Source organism: Ambystoma mexicanum, chromosome 7p, assembly GCF_040938575.1.
Source record: "Ambystoma mexicanum isolate Mex_15411 chromosome 7p, UKY_AmexF1_1, whole genome shotgun sequence".
Taxonomy (NCBI): Eukaryota; Metazoa; Chordata; class Amphibia; order Caudata; family Ambystomatidae; genus Ambystoma; species Ambystoma mexicanum.
The window spans coordinates 381,027,446-381,040,345 of NC_090939.1; positions in this window are offsets into that span (position 1 = coordinate 381,027,446).

Consider the following 12,900-nt stretch of genomic DNA (forward strand, 5'->3'; position numbering starts at 1 on the left):
GCTGTTGTTGGACTGCACCATTCATAGAACCAAGCTCTCTTTTAATTCCCTTCTGCACTTGCCCTTTCTTGTGCACTCCTATCTGTTTTGGGCATTGCTAGACAGAATATGCATGCATGTGCAATGTAGTACATTCTACCACGTCATACCATTTGGTAAAAGTCTGTTTCTGATGTTGTGCTTCTCCACACTGCATGAGCCATCTAGTAAACAGTGTTCAAAACTAAACCTTCTCCTTAATTTCACCTCTCCATAACAGGCCGATATTGTCCATTAATCATTTGGTATGTTAATGTGGTCAGAGGCAGGCGGATGGATTATCAATTTTGCTTCAGTAGCACTCCACGTAGTATCCGTGGGCTGAGTCACCCCCTGTCTTCCGTGCTGTTCTTTGGCTCGCCGCTCGGTCTACCACTCCTTCGCCACTCCCTATACCTGCTTCCTTACCAATGTATCGCCTGGCACCGATCACCCACTCACCTTCAATGATTTAACTTGGCGGGCAAGTGTTTTTTCACAATACTTTGTTCCGCTTCACCATTACTGCAAATGCATCGCGCTCTGCCCCTCACTCTCGCGAAGCCTGTTTATCTTCCTGGGGAGCTCTATCATCCATTTTCATGCTGCGGTCATTGGAGAATGTCACCAGTGCTCAGGGGTGTTTCTAGGTCTGGAAAAGTTCAGGGGCTAAGCTAATGTCGTGACTGGCGGGACTCGGGGCTAGCTAACATTTTGGTTGTAGCACCTGAGCTTCTATCCGGGGCTACTCGCAAAACACTTAGGGCTATAGCCCCCTCAGATCCCCCCTAGCGACACCTCTGCCTGTGCTTGTTCTGGCCTTAGACTGTCCTGGACTGCGCTGCTGTTGGCATTCTGCTCTCCGAACACTCACCAGTATGTGGATCAGCTCGCTAAGTGTGGATCATTGTTTAAAGAGTGTCATCAATTTGTGGACTGGGAGCTCTGCAGTTAGGTGGACATTTTGCAGACAGCAGGCCATGCCCCCACTGCATTATCTCTTGATGTACATATGGGCAGCACTTATGATAGTGCATTGCTATGTGTTAAAAATGCAAGTTCAGTGTGGTAAAAAAGGCACAAACTTATCAGCTGCAGGAATAACACTCTGAACGGGTTCGGGAGGGGTCTTTCTTGATAGCCACACAGTCATTTGAACTAGGCTGGAGAATGCCTTAAAATAACAGTATTTTACAAATAGTAGTATTTCATGTTAAAGGAACATAGATAATAAAGATGAGCCACTGGTAAGTATATAAGGTTTAGCATTAAGCTGAGGCACGGAAAATAGGCCTCAAAACATGCTTTTCAGAGACGAGTGCTTGTGTCAGTAATTTGCTTAGAAGCTGCAGTGGCTGGCAGCACTTTGCAAATCCCACAATCCCAGGATCGCATGGTAGGAAGCAAACAATCTTTGTTACTTTCAAGGTCATAAAACAGAGCTCACGGGTGCCGCGGAAAGGCAATGAATTGTAAGGAAGGCATGGTATCGAAGTAAGACAGACACAAGTGACCACAGTTCAAGGGTGTTTATTGAGCTTTTACAACGGGGTGAAAAACGCCTACCTAAACCTAAATCTACAAATTTGAGCAAGCTACGATCATCAAATAATAATAATGCAGTCCTAGTGGAGTCTTGACAAAATAAAAGTGCCCATACTAAAAACAAATATTGCCAATCCTTACCGCTAATTTACAAATAGTGTGGGGGAATGTTCATGCAAAATAAAGAAGTGTTCACAGAATGATAAATCAGGATGTTCGGGCCTTTGGCCTCCCTTCACTGTTTTTCCAGCATGGGACAAGGCGGTTCACTCAAGCCAAGCACACACTCTGGCTTCTTCGACACGAGGATACAGTTCCTATTCTAGCATCAGGGCATTCTGTGCCCAAGTCTCTTGATTCAGAGGGCCTGATGTACAAAACAAAAACATAAAGTTATTTTCTTCTTACAATTACGTGGTTCAGATGCCTCACCCTGGATGACTCTCAGCCAGGCTCAGATCCCTTTATTTTAGGTCCCAAAAATATTCCTTCTCGGGTGACTCACGGTTCACTGCGGATCCCCCTCAGCGGGGCTCAGATCCCTTTTCCACTTTCCATTAGCTTCCCTCAGCGTGGCTCAGACCAATTGCTGTTCACTTTATACTTATTGAAGACTTTAGAATGTGGTTTAGCTTGACTCATTGCAGGACCATTTCAATACTAAGTTCCTTTTTTACAATGCAGTCGCCATTCAGTTGGATACCTAACAGAGACCTTTGAATGAGCACCTACATGGCACCTGACTACTCTGTACACAGGGGGCCTCATTACGAGGTTGGAGGTAGCCATGGCGCTATTAGCACCATGGCTGCCTCCAAACTTGTTCCGACTCCGCCCTGGTGAATGGAGCAATTACCATTCATTCCAAGGTTGGCGGGACCGGTAATTCCCCATTCACCAGGCCCCTTCTCTATTCCCATTTGAGCCCCCATAGTGCTCAATGGGAATGGGGAAGGCGCTAATAATGGTAGCGCAAATTGCAGTACCGTTATTAGCTCCAGAGAACCTTTGCGGGTCCCGTCCTTAACACCTTTAAAAAACAGGCGTTAAGGGAGGACCTGAAAGGGAACTCGTAGTAGGGCGCTAAGGGATTACTGGCACCAGTGCCCTTACCGGTGCCGGTAATCCCTTACCGCCCACCTCGTAATGAGGCCCAGTATCTTATTTGGCTCTTTCAAAGTACATTCACTCCTTTAGTTTCCACTTATTCGCGCCTCTCATTACATGTGCTTCAAACACTGTCCTTTGTGGATTTCTTCATACAATGCTGCCACTTGCAACCTTGGGTAAAACCCAAGCAGATTTAGTATCAGTTTCTTTGACTCACCGGTGTGCTGCTTTTGCTGGCGTGGTTTTCTTGCAGGAGCCAAGGACAGTACCATGCCGGCAATCGCTCCTTCCGGCCTGGGTTCTCGACACAGGAGCACCCCGGATACCTTGAATGCACAGTGTAGGATTATTCAGCGTCTTTTCCCTGTCTTAGGCTTCACACTTTCAAAGCTTCGTGAAAATAACAGTTTCTAGAGGTCAAGGGTACTCCCCTACTTGCAACCCTCTCCAGTTTCGCTGCCTTTCTGCTTTGGTTAAACTGCCATCTCAGAACTACTGCTTCCTGGTGTGCTCTTCCTCATTCAGATTGTGCTTTTGTGCTCTGCTTTTTATCCGTGTGGGGAAGTGCGATGGTAGTCAGGTGTTTGTAATGATCAGTAATAGCCTGACCTTGCCTGACCATGGTGTTGGGACCTGTCAGGTATACAGCTCTGGTGTTAGTCCATTGTTGCTCACGGTGAACTGTCTGTGCGAAAGTGTGTGTGTTGGGAAAGTGGAGGAAAAGGTGTTACAGAAAAGGGGATACCGTGTCTCACCCTTCGGTGTCCCACTTCCACTCCACAAAGACCCCCTCATCCAGGTGATCCTCCTTCACTTATCCACCCCCAGGAACTGGTTCCAATAGTGATGGCCGTGTCCTGGCCACCTGGATGACAGATCCCCAGGGACTGGTGGGTGAGACACCTCCAGGTTTCTCACAGAATGAATGAATCGAAATAAGACCAAGATAATGCTGGCTACCCACAAGAAAGTAAAAAGGGTAAGTATTGACCTTGGTATTGGGCGGATTGATTATGCCCCTCATTATGAATACGTGGGCATACATCTAGCAGAGAATGGCAGTTATCAAGACATTATAAAGGTCAAAATGGTAAGGGCCGACAATTAACGCATTTGATAAATCGATTCTCCAAGGGATACGCAGGCTTCTCGCTTAGTGGGACGCTCATACTCTATAAGCAGTGGTTTTGCCCTACCATTCTGTATGGCCTAGATGGCCTGGAATTACAGCAATGGGAATGGTTTAAACAAATTGAGGGCTTCTTCTGGAGCAAGATGATGGTTTTGCCCCAAAGTAACCAATTGAATACTTGCATTTGGAGCTAGGAGTACCATCTCTTAAAGCTCTTGTGTTGAAACGTAGAGGAGAGCTATACCTACATACCCAGATTTCGAAGAAGTAGTCTTTTATGGCGAGAGTAGCAGGACATAAAGTAGAGGTGAGCAAGAATGATGATACATTTCTGGAGTCTAAAAACGTTGTCTTCAGTGAAATTAACCAGAGTTTTCACGTGGCGCTAAGTACAAAAAACGAAATAAAGTGTTGTCCAGGAAAATTATGCAATGGGACTGGATACAAAATTATGCCCACTTAGGATCATTGTAAGGGTATGCCCCAGTAGCCCAGGTGACACAGTTTTATGCACCCACAGACATACCTGCTGATTTGTCCGGATCCTAGTGTGAGACGGCTTCGACTTTTGATTAGGATCAACCAGCTCCCCGACCGAACAACTTTGCGGGAGCGTTTGAACCTAAGTAAGGAGAATCAATTTTGTAGGATATGCAAAAACCTCAGTAATCCAGAAACGGTGAAGCATATCCTCACTGAGTGCCCTAAATTAGGCCACCTATATATGTTACCTTTGGTAATGATTTCTGGAATTACTGCCTGAACACAAAATCCACCTCAACGCACATAGCTCTATACCAAGTTTGGGTGAATGCTCAGAGGTATTTTTAAGATAGGTCTCAGGAATTTTCTAGGAACATCACATCTAGTCCAGCATGCTTAGAAAGGGTATAATGTGGGCATATAGATATGTCAGGTCTTTTTTTGGCTGGGATTTTTTATTGATTTTATGTTTACGGTAGGTGTTTGCATATTGTTTTTAGGAGATACAGATCTTGAAATAGATACTGGGACAGAACCATTACCAATTTAAGGCATTTTGGTTATGAAAATGTATAATGTCGGTCATGTGTTCTGTGTTACATTAGTTAAGGTGATAGGTGGCATGTGATTGTTATGTGAGTGAATGATATATGTGATACATGAAGGATATGGATTTGAATTTTTATATGGAATATATCTTAATTATACTTATACATGTAATATGTAAAGTAGATGTACTGTAAAGATTTATACAAAAAGTTCTATTAACTGAAACGTATAATAAAGTATTATTACAATCATTTTATAATTCAGCATATTAATTTATGAAGCCTGATCTACTGACCATTTCTGAAACCTCATTGCAGTTTCAAATTGCCCCTGAGTACATTTCGGCCTGGGAAGAAGGTCAAAGAGTTCCTAATGGGCATGAGAGTACCATGGGTGAAGACTTTCTCATGAGAACGTAGATGAGATGATCAGGACAGATGAATAAAGATCTGCTGGTCATCTCAAAAGTTTCAATGAATTGGCACCATGATGTGGGAATTGGGGGTTCGATTGTGACATCACAATGGGAAGATAGGGGTGGTGTGGTAAGGTTTACGGGACCTAATCATAGAAGATAATGTATGCCCTTCTATAGGGGTAACATGTTTTTACCAATCAGCTTTTTGTGGGGAAATATTTTAATGTTGCAAACTGATTGACGTTAATTTGTTTAGATTAATATACAAGCATTTGATTATGGGTATTTCTTTGACAGTGCCTTTTCACGCAGTTCTGTTCCGCATTCTGTTTGAATATTGCTGTCTCAGCTGCATCTGCCCCCCCGGAATAAAGCTGTGTTACTTCTTGACTGGCGTACACTCCTTTTTTGACTACTTCTGTAATTCTTTACCGGTGAGTTCCGAGGTAACCTCCTGCACAGCTACAAGCTACATACTTAGTGTCAACTTGTGGTAACTGCATCATTTGGAATAACATAAACTCACTCTCATTATAAGACAGAACAGCAAAAAATATTATATCACACATAATTTAAGAGCCTAGATAACATTATTGAGATCTTCAGGGAAATGACTTCACACTATGGTTTGTAACAAACAGTCCTTGATGATAAACAGACATGTCTTTTGCTATATAATGCTATAAATGTGTCCCATAAATGAGCACTCAGAGGTTCTATCAGACATTTAAACAGAGATAGAGACATAACTCTGCTAAACTGACTTGAAGGAATATGGAACCTCATAAGAAAATCACAGAAATTTAGTACGTAGACATAAAGCCACTTTAAATATGCGCATAGGCATTTAAAAGAATAGTGTGTTCAAAATGTTATTGTGCCGGGTGTTCGAGCATGTGGTTTGAAAAAACTGTGATCAATCGTAAAACCATTTCATATTTCATATGCACCTTACCTTAGTTTCTTGCACTTTTACACATGCAAAATCAACGAGCGGGGCGCAACCATCTTGTGCTAATTTTATCCATGGATCTATCTCCCTAAGTTCAAGTGCCCCTGCAGCACTAAATCATATCACCCGCCCCTGAAGCTCACATCACTAGACGCGTATGGCCTATATCACAACGTGAATGTTCTCTGTGCACCAGCTAATGATGTGTCTCCATGGAAATGGCAGGACGCCTCTTTCCACAATAAGTATAAACAGACCGTTTCTCACCAGACAACATCAGAGTTGCTTATTCAATCGTTTCATTTTTTATTTTTTTTATAGCCTGTGGCTCATTTCTGCTGTGTTTTCTTTGTTGTACGGAGCCAATGCAAACAGATACTTATACTAGCATTACTATTGACTATTGATTTCAATTTTGTGGTATAATGGTAACAATAGAGCCATACCAGTACGAGCTGGAGTATTCTGAGGTGGAATTACTTGATAGAGAAAGATGCGGAAACGATGGGGCATCGGACGACAGTTGGGAAGAGGAATCAATGTATCCTGAGCCAGAGCCTAGTCGCATGGAAGACATTTCCACCTGGTGTACCTGCAATCAGTGCAAGGTCATGCCAGCCGAGAAGGAGAACTGCTGCTGCAGAGAACACTCTGGATGCTTGGCCTACATATCAGAAGAAGACACATCACCGCTATGCGTTACCGAGCTGCATGACTTCGGGGCAGTCTGCCTCACAAGGTCGGTGTTGAGGATTATGATGGTGCTTATGCACGAACTTCGTGCAACAGTTCGCCCTCGCAATCCAAGCAACGAGTAAGTGTACTCTAGATGTGATGTCATTTTGACCACTAAGGCCACTAACATTTCATGTTGGTCTCCTATATTGTCGTAACTTTGATCTATCACTGCCAAATGAATGTAGTCTGCCAATTGAATACATTTCTCGCTCTTTGGGGAAATCAGAGTGTTCATTTTATGTGTCTTTCACGTTCAACTAAGAAACAATATTTCTCTGTGCCCCAAACATTATGGATTGCATGGGTGTTCACTTTTGTAATTTGTCTACACTTCAAAGGCCAAGTTGATTGATCCATGAAGTAACATTTGTATAGGCAACTATGCCATAGGATACAGATTGCATTTTCAAATAAAGCTTGTACACATATCAGGTTCATTTAAATACAGAATGTGTGTTTCTCTTCCACAGGTGCTACAGGCTTGTGGCCTACTGTTCATTTACATGATGGCTTTATGGGAGGCTCGGATTCCGCGTTCATCGAGTAATATCCGCCTGTGTCGTTGGAGCCATTTGCGCCAAATTCCCCAGTGACAGCGGACAGTATCCCACACTGTGCTCCAACCCGAAGTATACAATTTGTAGTATATTTGTCCCATCAACATCAGCAACAAAATAAAATACAAAAGTGCTTTCGATTAATAGTTGTTTCAATTTTTCAGTGAATCAAGGACATGCTCAATTCTCTAAGTGGGAAATGAAAGAATGGTTGGTGCCCTTTTACGCTCACCTCATCTGCAACAATCCATCCCCACCCCATAATAAACGGGCAAGGTGCCAAACACCATGTAAACTCAAAGGTATCTTCCGTACAGGGGCCATTGTTCACATGGACTCCCCAGACCCAGTGTCTCCAGGCTCCCCTCTCTCGCAGACCCCGGCCATGCAATCCACATAAGTGTGTCTCTCCCTTCAGCAGTGTTATGGGCCTTTTCTACATGCCTCATGCCCATCCACCCCCCTCCGCTATCAATGGCAGTTCGTACCTGTGGATGTGCGCTCTCAATGGGAACCGCCAAGGTGCCAAACACCATGTACACTTCAAAGTTATCTTCTGCACAGGGGCCATTACTCACATGGCCTCCGCAGACCCAGTGTCTCCAGTCTTCCCTCTCTCGCAGACCCCGCCCGTGCAATCCACATACGTGTGTCTCCCTTCAGCAGTTTTCCGGGCCTCGTCTGCACGTCTCATGCCCATCCATCCCCCTCCACTATCAATGGCAGTTTGCACCTGTGGCCATGCGCTCCCAAGGGGGCTGCCCGGGTGGGAACTGCCAAGGTGCCAAACATCATGTACACTTCAAAGATATCTTCCGCACAGGGGCCATTGTTCACATAGCCGCCCAGACCCAGTATCTCCAGGCTCCCCTCTCTTGAAGAGCCTGCCCGTGCAATCCACATAAGTGTGTCTTCCTTCAGATGTGTTCTGGGCCATGTGCTCCCAAGGGGGCTGGGCGGTTGTGAACGGCGAAGGTGCCAAACACCATGTACACTTCAAAGGTATCTTCCACACAGTGGCCATTGTTCACATGGCCTCCCCAGACCCAGTGTATCCAGGCTCCCCTCTAGCAGACCCCGCCAGAAACATGTCACACATTCACATAAACACCCACTTTTCAAATCCTTTATAAACCCCTTGATATTTATCTGGACAACATTTCTGAGCACTGGAAGTCAACTCTTGATCGTGCTACCTGTTCTCCTGCTACTAACTCCCCTGCTTGCTGAATCTAATTGTTGTTAGTCAAGGTAAGGGCAGGTCACCTATTAACTTCACTATATTCACCTCTTTGTGATCTCAAATTTTCTATCTATTTTGACCAAATGTACCCAGTAGTGTAATGTTGATTCATCTCAATCCCTTTACCATTGTCTAATGTTTCAAGTGTTCTGTTCTTGATATATAGCACATTTCATGAGTGTCCATTGTAATAGAATCGCATTTTTCTCAGACCATGTCTATAAGCATGTTTCCTTTTGATGCATGAAAGTACATTCAATGGACGAGTAACACGTTATGATTTGCGTCATATCAATCAATTCTGTATGAAAGTTATCCCAGCGTATATTCGACTACACTACACAACATTGCATAGAAAGTTGTGATATAATTCCATCAATCTCATGCATACAGTAAAAAACAAATGTAATTATTTATACTTTTTATACAGATGTTACAGATTTTTCAAGGTGCCTGCTTGATGGTTTTGGGTTGCCGTTCTAGGAGCCATGTCAAAAGTCAGGGAACAATTCTGCATACATTCCCGAAATATATTGATTTAATAAGAAGATGGATTAGATATTGTGGTTTTGTGGTGGACGAGATTGAAAGTAGAGCCCAGGCTGTCTTGGGAGACTTGAGGGCCAATCGATTCCACAACTGCAGCCTGCACTTTACCGCAGATATGTACGACCAATCGAAGTCCACAAAAAAGCATGGACCCAGAATGTTTCTTAAATTGCTTCCAAATGCAATTCCAACTCTATTGATGCACCCGCTGCCTCAGGTGACTCCCGGATGGATTAGCTGTAGGTGGTGGGGTACCAAAAAGGATACTTCATGAACTGAATGGTGCTTTCGGTGTAAATGTGTTTTAGTAAAGATTGCATATTTACCAGATTGTATTACATTTTAACTATAACACATTTTACCATGCATCTGTCCCTGGTTTATGGAGCCTCAAATGAAGTAATTATGACCATGGAAAACAATGCCATAGTGCCCTTCAAAAGAAGCATAATGTTTTTGTAATCGGTTGCTTGACATATCCATTTTTTTAGCAAAGCATACTGACGGAAGCAACGGACCCTCGCAAGTGAGGAAACCACTGACACGTCCAGTATACCAATGGTAAGCCCTACAAACTTGCAGAAGTTCATATTCTCGACAGTTGGATCTACCCACAAATCTAATGCAAATCTAATTTTCCCTTTTCCCACTTCATGACAATGCACTGAAAATGAAGGAGCAAGATTCTGCATCCATTTATTTTCCGGAGTCAACAACAATTTACAGCGCATATCAGGTCATTTTATTTCACTTTTCAATTACGAGACTGTGTTATGCTTGGAATTTCAAATAATATGAAATTGTTTATGTATCCTGTCGGTTGTTTACAGTAGGTGTCATTTATGGGTTTCTCTTTATATGTAGGATGAAGGTGGGCACTACGTCGGTTCTTCGTTTTCATTCACTAGTCCATGTTACGTAATACTAATTACTGAAACTTTGTCCTGGGGCTACCAGTTGTAAAAGGTCCTATGGCATAAGGTCCAAAGATCAATAAAAAAGACGAAAATAGAGTGAATCCACCCTATTAGAACTGGTGCTCTCAGTTGGCCCTAGACCGGGCTACACACATGGGTACTGTAATATCTGTTCATTTTTCAAAAATAATAATATGTATGCCGGTCAAGTGGCACAGCGAGTACAGCCCTTGTTTTGACATCCGCGCAGAGCCTGCTAACGCAGGTTCGAATCCCGGCAGGGCCAAACTCAGCCTTTCATCCTTCCGAGGTCGGTAAATGAGCACCACACACCAAGGGTAATAATAATCAGCGCTCAGATACCTGAGGGTTCTTAGCGCTATATAAATGCCAAATTATTATTATTAACTATTATAATAATAAATGTTCTCAACAGCTTCTTAAAGGAACTGTTTATTCACATTCCTTTTAGCTTCTTTTATCGAATATTATTGCTTCATATTGAATGAGGCCAGGCAAATATATTGGTTAAGATTTCATGTACATATGCCAATGCATTTCGGTTCAAAACCTTCTTCAGGGCCGTACATAATACGTTAATTCATATATGCCCAACATATTCTATCCTTGTCAAATTGAATTGCATATAAACATCCAGATGATAGTTCATAAGTTTCATGCAAAAACAGAAAAACACATACCAATATAGTGTCCATCAATGTGTCCCAACAGGTTGATATGAAAGTAAAAGGAAAACATAATGTCAGCAATGTTACTAACGTACACTGTGTGATGTAAATACATCACAGTAAAAGGATAGTACCTTGTGTTTCATATAAATCTTCAACTGACGTGCGGGGCATGCAGCTGTGGTTAAAGCTCCTGTCAAAATGATGTAAGAACTGTTAAATATGCGGCAGTCTCTAAATGAGCGTGTAATGGTGTGTGAGGCTGAGCCTTACCTTACTCAGCAGAAAACGATCACTCAAAGGCAAACGCATTCGCCGAAGCGCAAGCCCGAATGCATGCTCGAGTATTTATGTGTTGCCATGGTGACCTGGGCGAGGCGTCGCGATGCAGCCAAGCTGCTGCACGTACGCCTCGGACCCCACCTCCGTGTGCATGGGTGAGCGGGACTGCCACCATGGCAACTTGGTCGGTCTGAAGTAAAAGTGTCAAAGCCGCCGGATAGCGGTGCTGGAGACGCACAATGCGTCAGCCGTCAATTAATCCAATTGCTAATCCTATTTAGTATCCGTAAACAGCAGGAAATCCATATTCGGGAGGCACATAAATTACGCACCAGTCCGTGCTGAGCAGGATGATAAAGGCACAAATCTGAATAATGCTAAATAATGTTTGATTCAAATTGAATGACTAAGGTGCTGATAATAACAAAAATCAAAAGCACAAACACCTGACAATAGTTTTCTATTCAAGACGGAAATCATATATCCCTACACGGCCGAAGGTTACATTGATTCCCTCAAGAAACAGGATGGGGGGTCTCAATCTTCGCCCCGCGGTAGATGCAACAGAGTTAATTTTTCAGGATCAAGTAGCTCTGGATCCTCTAGTGGAGGCTCACAACAGAACTTCCCACCCTTCCAGGGACATCATTTTGGTCAACCTCAATATCCGGGCCCTTACCCACCACAGTTTCCTTTTTTAGGCAGAGGAGGACAAGGCGGAGGATGGGGCCCCCCACCCTGGAACGTACCCTATCAGGGGCAACACAGACGTCCTAAGAGACGGAGGCGATAGCCCAAATCCCTGACAACAACCAGTTACCCATTTACAACTTGGGCAACTTTCATTTGACTCCATGTCAAATTTCTCTTTTAACAAAGGGTCTCTCGTTCCTCCCCAATGGTGACACAGATTGGTACAGAACTGAAAATGAGTTACATCGATTTTTTCGGAACATAAGACTCCGGGTCTTTTTTCAGGACCATACTGAACAAGAGATTGATCCCGACACAGGTTTACATCCCAAATCATCTTTTACACCCACAGATAGCCAAACACCTGATGATCTATGCACTTTTGAGAAATGCGTGCTCAAAGACATCAGAAAACTAAAAAGGATCAAACATACACCTCAGCAGAACCTAACTACAGGTCAGAGACGAGCTTTAAAAGACCTATCTAACAATAGAGACATGATAATAAAACGGGCCGACAAGGGTGGCGCCATTGTCCTTATGACAATTGACCAATATACCGACATGATTATGACTTTACTGAATGACAGAACCCATCTACAGATATGAAAACAGCAATTTCAGAAATGGTTTCCTATGCCCGGGATAGAGATTGGATTACAGATAAAGAATCTAATTTCCTGACCACATCTTCAAACCGCACACCTTGCCTGTACGCCCTCCCCAAAATTCATAAAAACATACACACTCCCCCGGGGAGACCCATAGTCTCAGGATGCGACTCTATTTTGGAACCATTAGGACAATTCATCGATCATTTTCTCAAACCTTTAAGCAGCAAAACCAGATCATACCTCAGGGACACTATGCACACTATCCAGGTTTTTGAAAATGTGCCATTCAACAATTCCCAACAGATCTTGGTAACGATGGACATCAAGGCACTATACATCTCCATACCACAGGACAGAGCCATTGATTGTGCATATGAACATCTTATTCGTGAATATGCCCAACCAGGATCC